Here is a 22536-nt window from a genome sequence, read left to right as displayed (position 1 = left end):
CTCACAGACTGATAAAACAAACTAATGGTTAACCAAAATGAAAGGTGGGAGGATGGATAAATTAGGATTATTAGGAAATTAGCATACATATACTAACATATGTTAAATGTATATAAACATATAACATATAAACTATATGAATTATATAATCACCAATACATATAAAATATATCATGACAAAACACCTACCAAATACCAAGGGAGGTCTACTCAACATTCTGTAATAACATACATGGTAACAGGATCCGAAGATGAACAGACATATGTATGAATCATTGACCAGATTCTGTACAGCCAGACAATCACAACACTCTAATCAAATTTCCTCCGATAAGAAATATAAATTAAATTTAAAAAACGAACATAAGTAAGGAGACATAAACTTCTGGGGGCTTGTCCCAGCACATTCCACTCTAATTTACAACCGAGGAACACGACGTCCAGGAAGACTCTGTTGCCCTAGTAACAAGAGTTGAGAACGTAATAATGCTGCTGCCTTGTGGCTGTTTCCCACAACAGCAGCTTTAAACACAGTGCCAATGGTCGCTTAATAGTCACGAGGACTGCGGGGCTGTAAATGATACCTGCCCTCAAAAAATGTCCTGGGGTAGGGAATAGGCAAGAAATTTCAACACATGACAAAGTTTTCAAGAAGTCAATATGAGAGGGAAGTTGTACTCACTCTTTAAAAAAAAAAGGAAAAGGAAAAAAAAGACACGCCTAAAGCTCAGTATAAGGAATTATTAGCTGCATGCAAATCCAACGTCCACAAAGGTTTCAGCTCACACCAGTCAAATGACCATCAGCAAAAAGTCTACAAACTATAAATGCTGAAGAGGTTTTAGGGAACTGTGTACCTTCTAGCTGCTGATGGGGTGTAAAGTGCTAACAGCACTAATGAAAACTGAATGCAGCTGCTTTAAAAGGTAAAAATTGAGCTACCGTATGATGCGGCAGGGCACCTTCTGGGCCTATAACCTAAGACCACCAGAATCGGAAAGACAGAGGCAGGCAAATGTGCACTGCAGCAATATTGAAAGAGCCAAGACATGGAAGCAAAAAAAAGCTCCATAAACAGATGAATGGACAAAGAAGAAGTGGTATATGTACAGAATGGAATATTAGCCACGAAAAAAAATAAAAGAATGGCATATGCAGCACCACGGATGAGCCTAGAGATAATCACACAACGTGAAGTAAGTCAGATTGCGAAAGACAAATGTTCTACGATATCACTTATGTTATCTGAAAATTCATAAAAATGAACATATTTCCATAGGGAAAGACAATCTCAGATGGAGAAGACAAACTTATGGTTAAGCCAAAGAAAAGGTGTGAGGAATGGACAAATTAGGATATTGGGGTTAACAAACATATACTAATACATATAAAATATATCATCCCCAAAGACCTATGGAATACCAAGAGTGGTCTATTCAACACTCTACAATAACCTACATGGAAAAGGACACAAAGATCAATAGATATATGTATATGTGTACATGAACAAGATTCTGTGCAGCTAGAACAAAAGACATTTTAAAATCCAATTTGCTCTGATAAAAATGAAAACTTAAAGACACAAACAAGAATTAAGGAGGCTAAAACTTATGGGGGTTTGTCCTGACACATTCCACTCTAATCTGCAACCTAAAAGCACAACTTGCAGCAAGGTTCTGTTTCCCTAGCAAGCAGAGTTGCCAACGTAGAAATGCTGCCACCTTAAGGCCGTTTCCTCAAACAGCAGCTTTAAATCCACTGCTAATGGTCACTAATATTCACAAGGACTGCAGGGCTGTAAATGACTCATGCCCTCAAAAACTGTCCTGGGGTAGGGAATGGCCAAAAAAATCCAAACGCGGCAAATTTTTCAAGAAGGAAATTTGAAGTTGTAAGTTTAGCTGAATCTTAAAAAAAAATGAAAAGGACATTGATACACGCAAAACATCAGGAATTATTAGACGCATGCAAATCCAATCTACACAAACGTATCACCTCACACCAGTCAGAATGACCATCAGCAAAACGTCAACAAACAATAGATGTTGAAGAAGTTGTGGAGAATAGCGTAACCTCTCGGTCTAAGTGGGATGTAAACTGGTAACCGCCAATAATAGGAACAGAATGGCAGTGCGTTGAAAGGTAAAAATTGAGTCCCCATATGATCCGGAAGGCCCACTATTGGGCCTGTCACCTGTGAAAGCCAGCATCAAAAAGACACAGGATGGAACATCGTGTATTGCAGCAGTATTTACAATAGCCAAGACATGGAAGCAACAAAAATGTCCATCATCAGATGAATGGACGAAAAAGTGGTCCATGTACACAATGCAATATTAGACACAGAAAAGAATGAAACAATGCCGTTTGCAGCACCATAGACGAGGCTACACACAATCACACAACTTGAAGTAAGTCAGAAAGCGAGAGACACATATCCTATGATATCACGTATAGGTCTTATGTAAAAATTGATAGGAATGAACCTATTTCCACAGAGAAGGACACTCACGTGTTCAGAAAACAAGCTTGTGCTTAACCAAACGGAAAGGTGTGAGGAATGTATAACGGAGGATATTGGGTTTAACAGACATATGCTAATACTTATAAAATATATAATCATCAGACATACCGAATACCAAGAGAGGTCTACACAACATTCTGTAATAATCTCTACGGAACAGGATCCAAACATGAAAAGATATATGAATCAATGAAAGACATTCTGTACACCTAGAACAAACACCACATTGCAATCAAATTTGCTCTGAGAAAAATGAAAATTAAACTGAGAATATCAACAACAAATAAGTAGACATAGTTTCTGGGGGTTTGCCCTGGCACATTCCACTCTACTTTACAACCTACAAACAGGACTTCCAGGAAGGCTGTGTTGCCCTAGTAACCAGAGTTGGGAATATAGAAATGCTGCCCCCTTGTGGCCGTTTCCTGCAACAGCAGCTTTAAATGCAGAACTAATGGTCATGTGATATTCACAATTACTACAGGGCTGTAAAGGACACCTGCCCTCAAAAAATGTCCTGGTGCAGGTAATGGCCACAGGAATTCAGAACATGGCAAATTTTTCAAGGAAACAATTTGAAGAGGTGAGTTTCTCTGTTTTACTTAAAAAAAAAAACGTAGATGAAAGCTCAATATCGGGAATTATTAGACGCATGCAAATCCAACCTACAAAAAGGTATCACCACCCAACACTCAAAATGCCATCAGTAAAAAGTCTACAAACAATAAATTCTGAAGGGGTTTTAGAGAACTGTGTACCCTCTAGTTGCTGGTGGGATGTACACTGGTAACAGCCAGTAGTGAGAACAGAATGGAGGTGCGTTGAAAGGGAAAAATTTGAACTACCATATGATCTAGTAGGCCCACTGCTGGGCCTAATCCCTGAGAAGACCAGAATCCAAAAGACACAGGCTGGCAATCCTGCACTGCATCAATATTTAGCATTGCCAAGACTTGGAAGTAACCAAAATGTCCATCCACAGATGAATGCACAAAGAAGAAGTGGTCCATGTACACAATGCAATATTCGCCATGGAAAAGGATGAAACACTGCTCTTTGCAGCACCATAGATGAGCCTAGAGATAATCACAGAACATGAGGTAAGTCGGAAAGCAGCCGACAAATAACCTGTGATATCACTCCTAGCTGTTACCTAACAACTGACACGTATGAACATATTTCCACAGAGAAAGACTCTCACAGACTTAGAAAACAAACTATGGTTATCTAAAAGGAAAGGTGGGAGGAATGGATACATTAAGATTAGGGTTACCGTACGTATACAAATACATATTAAACACACGTATCAAAAAGACCGACCATATACCAAGGGAGGTCTACTGAACGCTCTGTAATAATTTACACGGGGCTTGCCTGGTGGCACCGTGGTTAAGAATCCACCTGCCAATGCAGGGGACACAGGTTCGATCCCTGGTTCGGGAAGGTCCCACATGCAGCAGAGCAACTAAGCCCGTGCACCACAACTAATGAGCCTACGCTCTGGAGCCCATGAGCCATAACTACTGAGCCCATGCGCCACAACTACTGAAGCCCACACGCCTAGAGCCCGTGCTCCGCAACAAGAGAAGCCACTGCAGTGAGAAGCCGGTGCACCGCAACGGAGAGTAGCCCCCGCTCACCGCAACTGGAGAAAGCCCACATGCAGCAACGAAGATCCAACTCAGCCAAAAATAAATAAATAAATAAAATAAATTTATTTAAAAAAATAATAGTAATTTACATGGGAAGAGGATCTGTACATGAGTAGATATATATAATGTTCAATTGAACCTGATTGTGCACACCCAGAACAAACACTATTCTGCTCATTACCCCAATTTAAAAAATTAAAACCACGAACAACAATTAATGAGACATAAAGTTATTGGGGTTTTCCCTGGCACATCCCATTCTAATTTACAACCTAGGAACACAACTTTCAGGAAGGCTCTGCTGCCCTAGTAACCAGACTTGGGAATGGAGAAATGCTGCCGCCTTGTGGCCGTTTCCCACAACAGCAGCTTTAAACACAGGGCTAAGGGTCACTTGAGATTCACAGTAATTGTAGGGCCGTAAATGACACGTGTCCTCAAAACATGTCCTGGGGTAGGTAATGGCCAAGAAAGTTCACAACACGGAAAATTTTTCAAGAAAACAATTTGAAGAGGTAAGTGTTACTCACTCGGTTGTTTTAAAAAAAGAAGAACATGGATAAAAGCTCAATATCAGGAATTATTGGTTGGATGCAAATCCAAACTACAAAAAGATTTCACCACCCAATATTCAAAATGCCATCCGTAAAAAGTCTACAAACAATGCATGCTGACGGGTTGGGGGAGAAATGCATACCCACTATGCTGTTGGTTGGATGTAAACTGGTAACAGCTAATCATGAGAACAGAACGGAGCTGCGTTTAAAAGGTAAAAATTGAGCTACCATATCATGCGGCCGATCCCCTAATGGGCCTATACCCTAAGAAGACCAGAATGGGAAAGGCACAGACAGGCAAACATGCCCTGCAGCAATATTTACAATAGCCAAGCCATGCAAGCAAACAAAATGTCCATCAACAGATAAATGGACAAAGAAGAAGTGGTATACGTACCGAATGGAATAGTAGCCTCGGGAAAAAAATGAACAATGCCGTTTGCAGGACTACACATGAGCCTAGAAATAATCATAGTACGTTACGTAAGTCAAAAGGGAATGACAAATATCCTATGATATCATTTATACGTGTTATCCTAAGATTGCTCCCAATGAACATATTTCCACAGAAAAACACACTCACAGACTGATAAAACAAACTAATGGTTAACCAAAATGAAAGGTGGGAGGATGGATAAATTAGGATTATTAGGAAATTAGCATACATATACTAACATATGTTAAATGTATATAAACATATAACATATAAACTATATGAATTATATAATCACCAATACATATAAAATATATCATGACAAAACACCTACCAAATACCAAGGGAGGTCTACTCAACATTCTGTAATAACATACATGGTAACAGGATCCGAAGATGAACAGACATATGTATGAATCATTGACCAGATTCTGTACAGCCAGACAATCACAACACTCTAATCAAATTTCCTCCGATAAGAAATATAAATTAAATTTAAAAAACGAACATAAGTAAGGAGACATAAACTTCTGGGGGCTTGTCCCAGCACATTCCACTCTAATTTACAACCGAGGAACACGACGTCCAGGAAGACTCTGTTGCCCTAGTAACAAGAGTTGAGAACGTAATAATGCTGCCGCCTTGTGGCTGTTTCCCACAACAGCAGCTTTAAACACAGTGCCAATGGTCGCTTAATAGTCACGAGGACTGCAGGGCTGTAAATGATACCTGCCCTCAAAAAATGTCCTGGGGTAGGGAATAGGCAAGAAATTTCAACACATGACAAAGTTTTCAAGAAGTCAATATGAGAGGGAAGTTGTACTCACTCTTTAAAAAAAAAAGGAAAAGGAAAAAAAAGACACGCCTAAAGCTCAGTATAAGGAATTATTAGCTGCATGCAAATCCAACGTCCACAAAGGTTTCAGCTCACACCAGTCAAATGACCATCAGCAAAAAGTCTACAAACTATAAATGCTGAAGAGGTTTTAGGGAACTGTGTACCTTCTAGCTGCTGATGGGGTGTAAAGTGCTAACAGCACTAATGAAAACTGAATGCAGCTGCTTTAAAAGGTAAAAATTGAGCTACCGTATGATGCGGCAGGGCACCTTCTGGGCCTATAACCTAAGACCACCAGAATCGGAAAGACAGAGGCAGGCAAATGTGCACTGCAGCAATATTGAAAGAGCCAAGACATGGAAGCAAAAAAAAGCTCCATAAACAGATGAATGGACAAAGAAGAAGTGGTATATGTACAGAATGGAATATTAGCCACGAAAAAAAATAAAAGAATGGCATATGCAGCACCACGGATGAGCCTAGAGATAATCACACAACGTGAAGTAAGTCAGATTGCGAAAGACAAATGTTCTACGATATCACTTATGTTATCTGAAAATTCATAAAAATGAACATATTTCCATAGGGAAAGACAATCTCAGATGGAGAAGACAAACTTATGGTTAAGCCAAAGAAAAGGTGTGAGGAATGGACAAATTAGGATATTGGGGTTAACAAACATATACTAATACATATAAAATATATCATCCCCAAAGACCTATGGAATACCAAGAGTGGTCTATTCAACACTCTACAATAACCTACATGGAAAAGGACACAAAGATCAATAGATATATGTATATGTGTACATGAACAAGATTCTGTGCAGCTAGAACAAAAGACATTTTAAAATCCAATTTGCTCTGATAAAAATGAAAACTTAAAGACACAAACAAGAATTAAGGAGGCTAAAACTTATGGGGGTTTGTCCTGACACATTCCACTCTAATCTGCAACCTAAAAGCACAACTTGCAGCAAGCTTCTGTTTCCCTAGCAAGCAGAGTTGGCAACGTAGAAATGCTGCCACCTTAAGGCCGTTTCCTCAAACAGCAGCTTTAAATCCACTGCTAATGGTCACTAATATTCACAAGGACTGCAGGGCTGTAAATGACTCATGCCCTCAAAAACTGTCCTGGGGTAGGGAATGGCCAAAAAAATCCAAACGCGGCAAATTTTTCAAGAAGGAAATTTGAAGTTGTAAGTTTAGCTGAATCTTAAAAAAAAATGAAAAGGACATTGATACACGCAAAACATCAGGAATTATTAGACGCATGCAAATCCAATCTACACAAACGTATCACCTCACACCAGTCAGAATGACCATCAGCAAAACGTCAACAAACAATAGATGTTGAAGAAGTTGTGGAGAATAGCGTAACCTCTCGGTCTAAGTGGGATGTAAACTGGTAACCGCCAATAATAGGAACAGAATGGCAGTGCGTTGAAAGGTAAAAATTGAGTCCCCATATGATCCGGAAGGCCCACTATTGGGCCTGTCACCTGTGAAAGACAGCATCAAAAAGACACAGGATGGAACATCGTGTATTGCAGCAGTATTTACAATAGCCAAGACATGGAAGCAACAAAAATGTCCATCATCAGATGAATGGACGAAAAAGTGGTCCATGTACACAATGCAATATTAGACACAGAAAAGAATGAAACAATGCCGTTTGCAGCACCATAGACGAGGCTACACACAATCACACAACTTGAAGTAAGTCAGAAAGCGAGAGACACATATCCTATGATATCACGTATAGGTCTTATGTAAAAATTGATAGGAATGAACCTATTTCCACAGAGAAGGACACTCACGTGTTCAGAAAACAAGCTTGTGCTTAACCAAACGGAAAGGTGTGAGGAATGTATAACGGAGGATATTGGGTTTAACAGACATATGCTAATACTTATAAAATATATAATCATCAGACATACCGAATACCAAGAGAGGTCTACACAACATTCTGTAATAATCTCTACGGAACAGGATCCAAACATGAAAAGATATATGAATCAATGAAAGACATTCTGTACACCTAGAACAAACACCACATTGCAATCAAATTTGCTCTGAGAAAAATGAAAATTAAACTGAGAATATCAACAACAAATAAGTAGACATAGTTTCTGGGGGTTTGCCCTGGCACATTCCACTCTACTTTACAACCTACAAACAGGACTTCCAGGAAGGCTGTGTTGCCCTAGTAACCAGAGTTGGGAATATAGAAATGCTGCCCCCTTGTGGCCGTTTCCTGCAACAGCAGCTTTAAATGCAGAACTAATGGTCATGTGATATTCACAATTACTACAGGGCTGTAAAGGACACCTGCCCTCAAAAAATGTCCTGGTGCAGGTAATGGCCACAGGAATTCAGAACATGGCAAATTTTTCAAGGAAACAATTTGAAGAGGTGAGTTTCTCTGTTTTACTTAAAAAAAAAAACGTAGATGAAAGCTCAATATCGGGAATTATTAGACGCATGCAAATCCAACCTACAAAAAGGTATCACCACCCAACACTCAAAATGCCATCAGTAAAAAGTCTACAAACAATAAATTCTGAAGGGGTTTTAGAGAACTGTGTACCCTCTAGTTGCTGGTGGGATGTACACTGGTAACAGCCAGTAGTGAGAACAGAATGGAGGTGCGTTGAAAGGGAAAAATTTGAACTACCATATGATCTAGTAGGCCCACTGCTGGGCCTAATCCCTGAGAAGACCAGAATCCAAAAGACACAGGCTGGCAATCCTGCACTGCATCAATATTTAGCATTGCCAAGACTTGGAAGTAACCAAAATGTCCATCCACAGATGAATGCACAAAGAAGAAGTGGTCCATGTACACAATGCAATATTCGCCATGGAAAAGGATGAAACACTGCTCTTTGCAGCACCATAGATGAGCCTAGAGATAATCACAGAACATGAGGTAAGTCGGAAAGCAGCCGACAAATAACCTGTGATATCACTCCTAGCTGTTACCTAACAACTGACACGTATGAACATATTTCCACAGAGAAAGACTCTCACAGACTTAGAAAACAAACTATGGTTATCTAAAAGGAAAGGTGGGAGGAATGGATACATTAAGATTAGGGTTACCGTACGTATACAAATACATATTAAACACACGTATCAAAAAGACCGACCATATACCAAGGGAGGTCTACTGAACGCTCTGTAATAATTTACACGGGGGCTTGCCTGGTGGCACCGTGGTTAAGAATCCACCTGCCAATGCAGGGGACACAGGTTCGATCCCTGGTTCGGGAAGGTCCCACATGCAGCAGAGCAACTAAGCCCGTGCACCACAACTAATGAGCCTACGCTCTGGAGCCCATGAGCCATAACTACTGAGCCCATGCACCACAACTACTGAAGCCCACACGCCTAGAGCCCGTGCTCCGCAACAAGAGAAGCCACTGCAGTGAGAAGCCGGTGCACCGCAACGGAGAGTAGCCCCCGCTCACCACAACTGGAGAAAGCCCACATGCAGCAACGAAGATCCAACTCAGCCAAAAATAAATAAATAAATAAAATAAATTTATTTAAAAAAATAATAGTAATTTACATGGGAAGAGGATCTGTACATGAGTAGATATATATAATGTTCAATTGAACCTGATTGTGCACACCCAGAACAAACACTATTCTGCTCATTACCCCAATTTAAAAAATTAAAACCACGAACAACAATTAATGAGACATAAAGTTATTGGGGTTTTCCCTGGCACATCCCATTCTAATTTACAACCTAGGAACACAACTTTCAGGAAGGCTCTGCTGCCCTAGTAACCAGACTTGGGAATGGAGAAATGCTGCCGCCTTGTGGCCGTTTCCCACAACAGCAGCTTTAAACACAGGGCTAAGGGTCACTTGAGATTCACAGTAATTGTAGGGCCGTAAATGACACGTGTCCTCAAAACATGTCCTGGGGTAGGTAATGGCCAAGAAAGTTCACAACACGGAAAATTTTTCAAGAAAACAATTTGAAGAGGTAAGTGTTACTCACTCGGTTGTTTTAAAAAAAGAAGAACATGGATAAAAGCTCAATATCAGGAATTATTGGTTGGATGCAAATCCAAACTACAAAAAGATTTCACCACCCAATATTCAAAATGCCATCCGTAAAAAGTCTACAAACAATGCATGCTGACGGGTTGGGGGAGAAATGCATACCCACTATGCTGTTGGTTGGATGTAAACTGGTAACAGCTAATCATGAGAACAGAACGGAGCTGCGTTTAAAAGGTAAAAATTGAGCTACCATATCATGCGGCCGATCCCCTAATGGGCCTATACCCTAAGAAGACCAGAATGGGAAAGGCACAGACAGGCAAACATGCCCTGCAGCAATATTTACAATAGCCAAGCCATGCAAGCAAACAAAATGTCCATCAACAGATAAATGGACAAAGAAGAAGTGGTATACGTACCGAATGGAATAGTAGCCTCGGGAAAAAAATGAACAATGCCGTTTGCAGGACTACACATGAGCCTAGAAATAATCATAGTACGTTACGTAAGTCAAAAGGGAATGACAAATATCCTATGATATCATTTATACGTGTTATCCTAAGATTGCTCCCAATGAACATATTTCCACAGAAAAACACACTCACAGACTGATAAAACAAACTAATGGTTAACCAAAATGAAAGGTGGGAGGATGGATAAATTAGGATTATTAGGAAATTAGCATACATATACTAACATATGTTAAATGTATATAAACATATAACATATAAACTATATGAATTATATAATCACCAATACATATAAAATATATCATGACAAAACACCTACCAAATACCAAGGGAGGTCTACTCAACATTCTGTAATAACATACATGGTAACAGGATCCGAAGATGAACAGACATATGTATGAATCATTGACCAGATTCTGTACAGCCAGACAATCACAACACTCTAATCAAATTTCCTCCGATAAGAAATATAAATTAAATTTAAAAAACGAACATAAGTAAGGAGACATAAACTTCTGGGGGCTTGTCCCAGCACATTCCACTCTAATTTACAACCGAGGAACACGACGTCCAGGAAGACTCTGTTGCCCTAGTAACAAGAGTTGAGAACGTAATAATGCTGCCGCCTTGTGGCTGTTTCCCACAACAGCAGCTTTAAACACAGTGCCAATGGTCGCTTAATAGTCACGAGGACTGCGGGGCTGTAAATGATACCTGCCCTCAAAAAATGTCCTGGGGTAGGGAATAGGCAAGAAATTTCAACACATGACAAAGTTTTCAAGAAGTCAATATGAGAGGGAAGTTGTACTCACTCTTTAAAAAAAAAAGGAAAAGAAAAAAAAAAGACATGCCTAAAGCTCAGTATAAGGAATTATTAGCTGCATGCAAATCCAACGTCCACAAAGGTTTCAGCTCACACCAGTCAAATGACCATCAGCAAAAAGTCTACAAACTATAAATGCTGAAGAGGTTTTAGGGAACTGTGTACCTTCTAGCTGCTGATGGGGTGTAAAGTGCTAACAGCACTAATGAAAACTGAATGCAGCTGCTTTAAAAGGTAAAAATTGAGCTACCGTATGATGCGGCAGGGCACCTTCTGGGCCTATAACCTAAGACCACCAGAATCGGAAAGACAGAGGCAGGCAAATGTGCACTGCAGCAATATTGAAAGAGCCAAGACATGGAAGCAAAAAAAAGCTCCATAAACAGATGAATGGACAAAGAAGAAGTGGTATATGTACAGAATGGAATATTAGCCACGAAAAAAAATAAAAGAATGGCATATGCAGCACCACGGATGAGCCTAGAGATAATCACACAACGTGAAGTAAGTCAGATTGCGAAAGACAAATGTTCTACGATATCACTTATGTTATCTGAAAATTCATAAAAATGAACATATTTCCATAGGGAAAGACAATCTCAGATGGAGAAGACAAACTTATGGTTAAGCCAAAGAAAAGGTGTGAGGAATGGACAAATTAGGATATTGGGGTTAACAAACATATACTAATACATATAAAATATATCATCCCCAAAGACCTATGGAATACCAAGAGTGGTCTATTCAACACTCTACAATAACCTACATGGAAAAGGACACAAAGATCAATAGATATATGTATATGTGTACATGAACAAGATTCTGTGCAGCTAGAACAAAAGACATTTTAAAATCCAATTTGCTCTGATAAAAATGAAAACTTAAAGACACAAACAAGAATTAAGGAGGCTAAAACTTATGGGGGTTTGTCCTGACACATTCCACTCTAATCTGCAACCTAAAAGCACAACTTGCAGCAAGGTTCTGTTTCCCTAGCAAGCAGAGTTGCCAACGTAGAAATGCTGCCACCTTAAGGCCGTTTCCTCAAACAGCAGCTTTAAATCCACTGCTAATGGTCACTAATATTCACAAGGACTGCAGGGCTGTAAATGACTCATGCCCTCAAAAACTGTCCTGGGGTAGGGAATGGCCAAAAAAATCCAAACGCGGCAAATTTTTCAAGAAGGAAATTTGAAGTTGTAAGTTTAGCTGAATCTTAAAAAAAAATGAAAAGGACATTGATACACGCAAAACATCAGGAATTATTAGACGCATGCAAATCCAATCTACACAAACGTATCACCTCACACCAGTCAGAATGACCATCAGCAAAACGTCAACAAACAATAGATGTTGAAGAAGTTGTGGAGAATAGCGTAACCTCTCGGTCTAAGTGGGATGTAAACTGGTAACCGCCAATAATAGGAACAGAATGGCAGTGCGTTGAAAGGTAAAAATTGAGTCCCCATATGATCCGGAAGGCCCACTATTGGGCCTGTCACCTGTGAAAGACAGCATCAAAAAGACACAGGATGGAACATCGTGTATTGCAGCAGTATTTACAATAGCCAAGACATGGAAGCAACAAAAATGTCCATCATCAGATGAATGGACGAAAAAGTGGTCCATGTACACAATGCAATATTAGACACAGAAAAGAATGAAACAATGCCGTTTGCAGCACCATAGACGAGGCTACACACAATCACACAACTTGAAGTAAGTCAGAAAGCGAGAGACACATATCCTATGATATCACGTATAGGTCTTATGTAAAAATTGATAGGAATGAACCTATTTCCACAGAGAAGGACACTCACGTGTTCAGAAAACAAGCTTGTGCTTAACCAAACGGAAAGGTGTGAGGAATGTATAACGGAGGATATTGGGTTTAACAGACATATGCTAATACTTATAAAATATATAATCATCAGACATACCGAATACCAAGAGAGGTCTACACAACATTCTGTAATAATCTCTACGGAACAGGATCCAAACATGAAAAGATATATGAATCAATGAAAGACATTCTGTACACCTAGAACAAACACCACATTGCAATCAAATTTGCTCTGAGAAAAATGAAAATTAAACTGAGAATATCAACAACAAATAAGTAGACATAGTTTCTGGGGGTTTGCCCTGGCACATTCCACTCTACTTTACAACCTACAAACAGGACTTCCAGGAAGGCTGTGTTGCCCTAGTAACCAGAGTTGGGAATATAGAAATGCTGCCCCCTTGTGGCCGTTTCCTGCAACAGCAGCTTTAAATGCAGAACTAATGGTCATGTGATATTCACAATTACTACAGGGCTGTAAAGGACACCTGCCCTCAAAAAATGTCCTGGTGCAGGTAATGGCCACAGGAATTCAGAACATGGCAAATTTTTCAAGGAAACAATTTGAAGAGGTGAGTTTCTCTGTTTTACTTAAAAAAAAAAACGTAGATGAAAGCTCAATATCGGGAATTATTAGACGCATGCAAATCCAACCTACAAAAAGGTATCACCACCCAACACTCAAAATGCCATCAGTAAAAAGTCTACAAACAATAAATTCTGAAGGGGTTTTAGAGAACTGTGTACCCTCTAGTTGCTGGTGGGATGTACACTGGTAACAGCCAGTAGTGAGAACAGAATGGAGGTGCGTTGAAAGGGAAAAATTTGAACTACCATATGATCTAGTAGGCCCACTGCTGGGCCTAATCCCTGAGAAGACCAGAATCCAAAAGACACAGGCTGGCAATCCTGCACTGCATCAATATTTAGCATTGCCAAGACTTGGAAGTAACCAAAATGTCCATCCACAGATGAATGCACAAAGAAGAAGTGGTCCATGTACACAATGCAATATTCGCCATGGAAAAGGATGAAACACTGCTCTTTGCAGCACCATAGATGAGCCTAGAGATAATCACAGAACATGAGGTAAGTCGGAAAGCAGCCGACAAATAACCTGTGATATCACTCCTAGCTGTTACCTAACAACTGACACGTATGAACATATTTCCACAGAGAAAGACTCTCACAGACTTAGAAAACAAACTATGGTTATCTAAAAGGAAAGGTGGGAGGAATGGATACATTAAGATTAGGGTTACCGTACGTATACAAATACATATTAAACACACGTATCAAAAAGACCGACCATATACCAAGGGAGGTCTACTGAACGCTCTGTAATAATTTACACGGGGGCTTGCCTGGTGGCACCGTGGTTAAGAATCCACCTGCCAATGCAGGGGACACAGGTTCGATCCCTGGTTCGGGAAGGTCCCACATGCAGCAGAGCAACTAAGCCCGTGCACCACAACTAATGAGCCTACGCTCTGGAGCCCATGAGCCATAACTACTGAGCCCATGCACCACAACTACTGAAGCCCACACGCCTAGAGCCCGTGCTCCGCAACAAGAGAAGCCACTGCAGTGAGAAGCCGGTGCACCGCAACGGAGAGTAGCCCCCGCTCACCACAACTGGAGAAAGCCCACATGCAGCAACGAAGATCCAACTCAGCCAAAAATAAATAAATAAATAAAATAAATTTATTTAAAAAAATAATAGTAATTTACATGGGAAGAGGATCTGTACATGAGTAGATATATATAATGTTCAATTGAACCTGATTGTGCACACCCAGAACAAACACTATTCTGCTCATTACCCCAATTTAAAAAATTAAAACCACGAACAACAATTAATGAGACATAAAGTTATTGGGGTTTTCCCTGGCACATCCCATTCTAATTTACAACCTAGGAACACAACTTTCAGGAAGGCTCTGCTGCCCTAGTAACCAGACTTGGGAATGGAGAAATGCTGCCGCCTTGTGGCCGTTTCCCACAACAGCAGCTTTAAACACAGGGCTAAGGGTCACTTGAGATTCACAGTAATTGTAGGGCCGTAAATGACACGTGTCCTCAAAACATGTCCTGGGGTAGGTAATGGCCAAGAAAGTTCACAACACGGAAAATTTTTCAAGAAAACAATTTGAAGAGGTAAGTGTTACTCACTCGGTTGTTTTAAAAAAAGAAGAACATGGATAAAAGCTCAATATCAGGAATTATTGGTTGGATGCAAATCCAAACTACAAAAAGATTTCACCACCCAATATTCAAAATGCCATCCGTAAAAAGTCTACAAACAATGCATGCTGACGGGTTGGGGGAGAAATGCATACCCACTATGCTGTTGGTTGGATGTAAACTGGTAACAGCTAATCATGAGAACAGAACGGAGCTGCGTTTAAAAGGTAAAAATTGAGCTACCATATCATGCGGCCGATCCCCTAATGGGCCTATACCCTAAGAAGACCAGAATGGGAAAGGCACAGACAGGCAAACATGCCCTGCAGCAATATTTACAATAGCCAAGCCATGCAAGCAAACAAAATGTCCATCAACAGATAAATGGACAAAGAAGAAGTGGTATACGTACCGAATGGAATAGTAGCCTCGGGAAAAAAATGAACAATGCCGTTTGCAGGACTACACATGAGCCTAGAAATAATCATAGTACGTTACGTAAGTCAAAAGGGAATGACAAATATCCTATGATATCATTTATACGTGTTATCCTAAGATTGCTCCCAATGAACATATTTCCACAGAAAAACACACTCACAGACTGATAAAACAAACTAATGGTTAACCAAAATGAAAGGTGGGAGGATGGATAAATTAGGATTATTAGGAAATTAGCATACATATACTAACATATGTTAAATGTATATAAACATATAACATATAAACTATATGAATTATATAATCACCAATACATATAAAATATATCATGACAAAACACCTACCAAATACCAAGGGAGGTCTACTCAACATTCTGTAATAACATACATGGTAACAGGATCCGAAGATGAACAGACATATGTATGAATCATTGACCAGATTCTGTACAGCCAGACAATCACAACACTCTAATCAAATTTCCTCCGATAAGAAATATAAATTAAATTTAAAAAACGAACATAAGTAAGGAGACATAAACTTCTGGGGGCTTGTCCCAGCACATTCCACTCTAATTTACAACCGAGGAACACGACGTCCAGGAAGACTCTGTTGCCCTAGTAACAAGAGTTGAGAACGTAATAATGCTGCCGCCTTGTGGCTGTTTCCCACAACAGCAGCTTTAAACACAGTGCCAATGGTCGCTTAATAGTCACGAGGACTGCGGGGCTGTAAATGATACCTGCCCTCAAAAAATGTCCTGGGGTAGGGAATAGGCAAGAAATTTCAACACATGACAAAGTTTTCAAGAAGTCAATATGAGAGGGAAGTTGTACTCACTCTTTAAAAAAAAAAGGAAAAGAAAAAAAAAAGACATGCCTAAAGCTCAGTATAAGGAATTATTAGCTGCATGCAAATCCAACGTCCACAAAGGTTTCAGCTCACACCAGTCAAATGACCATCAGCAAAAAGTCTACAAACTATAAATGCTGAAGAGGTTTTAGGGAACTGTGTACCTTCTAGCTGCTGATGGGGTGTAAAGTGCTAACAGCACTAATGAAAACTGAATGCAGCTGCTTTAAAAGGTAAAAATTGAGCTACCGTATGATGCGGCAGGGCACCTTCTGGGCCTATAACCTAAGACCACCAGAATCGGAAAGACAGAGGCAGGCAAATGTGCACTGCAGCAATATTGAAAGAGCCAAGACATGGAAGCAAAAAAAAGCTCCATAAACAGATGAATGGACAAAGAAGAAGTGGTATATGTACAGAATGGAATATTAGCCACGAAAAAAAATAAAAGAATGGCATATGCAGCACCACGGATGAGCCTAGAGATAATCACACAACGTGAAGTAAGTCAGATTGCGAAAGACAAATGTTCTACGATATCACTTATGTTATCTGAAAATTCATAAAAATGAACATATTTCCATAGGGAAAGACAATCTCAGATGGAGAAGACAAACTTATGGTTAAGCCAAAGAAAAGGTGTGAGGAATGGACAAATTAGGATATTGGGGTTAACAAACATATACTAATACATATAAAATATATCATCCCCAAAGACCTATGGAATACCAAGAGTGGTCTATTCAACACTCTACAATAACCTACATGGAAAAGGACACAAAGATCAATAGATATATGTATATGTGTACATGAACAAGATTCTGTGCAGCTAGAACAAAAGACATTTTAAAATCCAATTTGCTCTGATAAAAATGAAAACTTAAAGACACAAACAAGAATTAAGGAGGCTAAAACTTATGGGGGTTTGTCCTGACACATTCCACTCTAATCTGCAACCTAAAAGCACAACTTGCAGCAAGGTTCTGTTTCCCTAGCAAGCAGAGTTGGCAACGTAGAAATGCTGCCACCTTAAGGCCGTTTCCTCAAACAGCAGCTTTAAATCCACTGCTAATGGTCACTAATATTCACAAGGACTGCAGGGCTGTAAATGACTCATGCCCTCAAAAACTGTCCTGGGGTAGGGAATGGCCAAAAAAATCCAAACGCGGCAAATTTTTCAAGAAGGAAATTTGAAGTTGTAAGTTTAGCTGAATCTTAAAAAAAAATGAAAAGGACATTGATCCACGCAAAACATCAGGAATTATTAGACGCATGCAAATCCAATCTACACAAACGTATCACCTCACACCAGTCAGAATGACCATCAGCAAAACGTCAACAAACAATAGATGTTGAAGAAGTTGTGGAGAATAGCGTAACCTCTCGGTCTAAGTGGGATGTAAACTGGTAACCGCCAATAATAGGAACAGAATGGCAGTGCGTTGAAAGGTAAAAATTGAGTCCCCATATGATCCGGAAGGCCCACTATTGGGCCTGTCACCTGTGAAAGACAGCATCAAAAAGACACAGGATGGAACATCGTGTATTGCAGCAGTATTTACAATAGCCAAGACATGGAAGCAACAAAAATGTCCATCATCAGATGAATGGACGAAAAAGTGGTCCATGTACACAATGCAATATTAGACACAGAAAAGAATGAAACAATGCCGTTTGCAGCACCATAGACGAGGCTACACACAATCACACAACTTGAAGTAAGTCAGAAAGCGAGAGACACATATCCTATGATATCACGTATAGGTCTTATGTAAAAATTGATAGGAATGAACCTATTTCCACAGAGAAGGACACTCACGTGTTCAGAAAACAAGCTTGTGCTTAACCAAACGGAAAGGTGTGAGGAATGTATAACGGAGGATATTGGGTTTAACAGACATATGCTAATACTTATAAAATATATAATCATCAGACATACCGAATACCAAGAGAGGTCTACACAACATTCTGTAATAATCTCTACGGAACAGGATCCAAACATGAAAAGATATATGAATCAATGAAAGACATTCTGTACACCTAGAACAAACACCACATTGCAATCAAATTTGCTCTGAGAAAAATGAAAATTAAACTGAGAATATCAACAACAAATAAGTAGACATAGTTTCTGGGGGTTTGCCCTGGCACATTCCACTCTACTTTACAACCTACAAACAGGACTTCCAGGAAGGCTGTGTTGCCCTAGTAACCAGAGTTGGGAATATAGAAATGCTGCCCCCTTGTGGCCGTTTCCTGCAACAGCAGCTTTAAATGCAGAACTAATGGTCATGTGATATTCACAATTACTACAGGGCTGTAAAGGACACCTGCCCTCAAAAAATGTCCTGGTGCAGGTAATGGCCACAGGAATTCAGAACATGGCAAATTTTTCAAGGAAACAATTTGAAGAGGTGAGTTTCTCTGTTTTACTTAAAAAAAAAAACGTAGATGAAAGCTCAATATCGGGAATTATTAGACGCATGCAAATCCAACCTACAAAAAGGTATCACCACCCAACACTCAAAATGCCATCAGTAAAAAGTCTACAAACAATAAATTCTGAAGGGGTTTTAGAGAACTGTGTACCCTCTAGTTGCTGGTGGGATGTACACTGGTAACAGCCAGTAGTGAGAACAGAATGGAGGTGCGTTGAAAGGGAAAAATTTGAACTACCATATGATCTAGTAGGCCCACTGCTGGGCCTAATCCCTGAGAAGACCAGAATCCAAAAGACACAGGCTGGCAATCCTGCACTGCATCAATATTTAGCATTGCCAAGACTTGGAAGTAACCAAAATGTCCATCCACAGATGAATGCACAAAGAAGAAGTGGTCCATGTACACAATGCAATATTCGCCATGGAAAAGGATGAAACACTGCTCTTTGCAGCACCATAGATGAGCCTAGAGATAATCACAGAACATGAGGTAAGTCGGAAAGCAGCCGACAAATAACCTGTGATATCACTCCTAGCTGTTACCTAACAACTGACACGTATGAACATATTTCCACAGAGAAAGACTCTCACAGACTTAGAAAACAAACTATGGTTATCTAAAAGGAAAGGTGGGAGGAATGGATACATTAAGATTAGGGTTACCGTACGTATACAAATACATATTAAACACACGTATCAAAAAGACCGACCATATACCAAGGGAGGTCTACTGAACGCTCTGTAATAATTTACACGGGGGCTTGCCTGGTGGCACCGTGGTTAAGAATCCACCTGCCAATGCAGGGGACACAGGTTCGATCCCTGGTTCGGGAAGGTCCCACATGCAGCAGAGCAACTAAGCCCGTGCACCACAACTAATGAGCCTACGCTCTGGAGCCCATGAGCCATAACTACTGAGCCCATGCACCACAACTACTGAAGCCCACACGCCTAGAGCCCGTGCTCCGCAACAAGAGAAGCCACTGCAGTGAGAAGCCGGTGCACCGCAACGGAGAGTAGCCCCCGCTCACCACAACTGGAGAAAGCCCACATGCAGCAACGAAGATCCAACTCAGCCAAAAATAAATAAATAAATAAAATAAATTTATTTAAAAAAATAATAGTAATTTACATGGGAAGAGGATCTGTACATGAGTAGATATATATAATGTTCAATTGAACCTGATTGTGCACACCCAGAACAAACACTATTCTGCTCATTACCCCAATTTAAAAAATTAAAACCACGAACAACAATTAATGAGACATAAAGTTATTGGGGTTTTCCCTGGCACATCCCATTCTAATTTACAACCTAGGAACACAACTTTCAGGAAGGCTCTGCTGCCCTAGTAACCAGACTTGGGAATGGAGAAATGCTGCCGCCTTGTGGCCGTTTCCCACAACAGCAGCTTTAAACACAGGGCTAAGGGTCACTTGAGATTCACAGTAATTGTAGGGCCGTAAATGACACGTGTCCTCAAAACATGTCCTGGGGTAGGTAATGGCCAAGAAAGTTCACAACACGGAAAATTTTTCAAGAAAACAATTTGAAGAGGTAAGTGTTACTCACTCGGTTGTTTTAAAAAAAGAAGAACATGGATAAAAGCTCAATATCAGGAATTATTGGTTGGATGCAAATCCAAACTACAAAAAGATTTCACCACCCAATATTCAAAATGCCATCCGTAAAAAGTCTACAAACAATGCATGCTGACGGGTTGGGGGAGAAATGCATACCCACTATGCTGTTGGTTGGATGTAAACTGGTAACAGCTAATCATGAGAACAGAACGGAGCTGCGTTTAAAAGGTAAAAATTGAGCTACCATATCATGCGGCCGATCCCCTAATGGGCCTATACCCTAAGAAGACCAGAATGGGAAAGGCACAGACAGGCAAACATGCCCTGCAGCAATATTTACAATAGCCAAGCCATGCAAGCAAACAAAATGTCCATCAACAGATAAATGGACAAAGAAGAAGTGGTATACGTACCGAATGGAATAGTAGCCTCGGGAAAAAAATGAACAATGCCGTTTGCAGGACTACACATGAGCCTAGAAATAATCATAGTACGTTACGTAAGTCAAAAGGGAATGACAGATATCCTATGATATCATTTATACGTGTTATCCTAAGATTGCTCCCAATGAACATATTTCCACAGAAAAACACACTCACAGACTGATAAAACAAACTAATGGTTAACCAAAATGAAAGGTGGGAGGATGGATAAATTAGGATTATTAGGAAATTAGCATACATATACTAACATATGTTAAATGTATATAAACATATAACATATAAACTATATGAATTATATAATCACCAATACATATAAAATATATCATGACAAAACACCTACCAAATACCAAGGGAGGTCTACTCAACATTCTGTAATAACATACATGGTAACAGGATCCGAAGATGAACAGACATATGTATGAATCATTGACCAGATTCTGTACAGCCAGACAATCACAACACTCTAATCAAATTTCCTCCGATAAGAAATATAAATTAAATTTAAAAAACGAACATAAGTAAGGAGACATAAACTTCTGGGGGCTTGTCCCAGCACATTCCACTCTAATTTACAACCGAGGAACACGACGTCCAGGAAGACTCTGTTGCCCTAGTAACAAGAGTTGAGAACGTAATAATGCTGCCGCCTTGTGGCTGTTTCCCACAACAGCAGCTTTAAACACAGTGCTAATGGTCGCTTAATAGTCACGAGGACTGCGGGGCTGTAAATGATACCTGCCCTCAAAAAATGTCCTGGGGTAGGGAATAGGCAAGAAATTTCAACACATGACAAAGTTTTCAAGAAGTCAATATGAGAGGGAAGTTGTACTCACTCTTTAAAAAAAAAAGGAAAAGAAAAAAAAAAGACATGCCTAAAGCTCAGTATAAGGAATTATTAGCTGCATGCAAATCCAACGTCCACAAAGGTTTCAGCTCACACCAGTCAAATGACCATCAGCAAAAAGTCTACAAACTATAAATGCTGAAGAGGTTTTAGGGAACTGTGTACCTTCTAGCTGCTGATGGGGTGTAAAGTGCTAACAGCACTAATGAAAACTGAATGCAGCTGCTTTAAAAGGTAAAAATTGAGCTACCGTATGATGCGGCAGGGCACCTTCTGGGCCTATAACCTAAGACCACCAGAATCGGAAAGACAGAGGCAGGCAAATGTGCACTGCAGCAATATTGAAAGAGCCAAGACATGGAAGCAAAAAAAAGCTCCATAAACAGATGAATGGACAAAGAAGAAGTGGTATATGTACAGAATGGAATATTAGCCACGAAAAAAAATAAAAGAATGGCATATGCAGCACCACGGATGAGCCTAGAGATAATCACACAACGTGAAGTAAGTCAGATTGCGAAAGACAAATGTTCTACGATATCACTTATGTTATCTGAAAATTCATAAAAATGAACATATTTCCATAGGGAAAGA

Source organism: Eubalaena glacialis, chromosome 7 (genome assembly GCF_028564815.1).
Source record: "Eubalaena glacialis isolate mEubGla1 chromosome 7, mEubGla1.1.hap2.+ XY, whole genome shotgun sequence".
Classification (NCBI taxonomy): Eukaryota; Metazoa; Chordata; class Mammalia; order Artiodactyla; family Balaenidae; genus Eubalaena; species Eubalaena glacialis.
Note: the sequence above shows the minus strand (reverse complement) of the source record.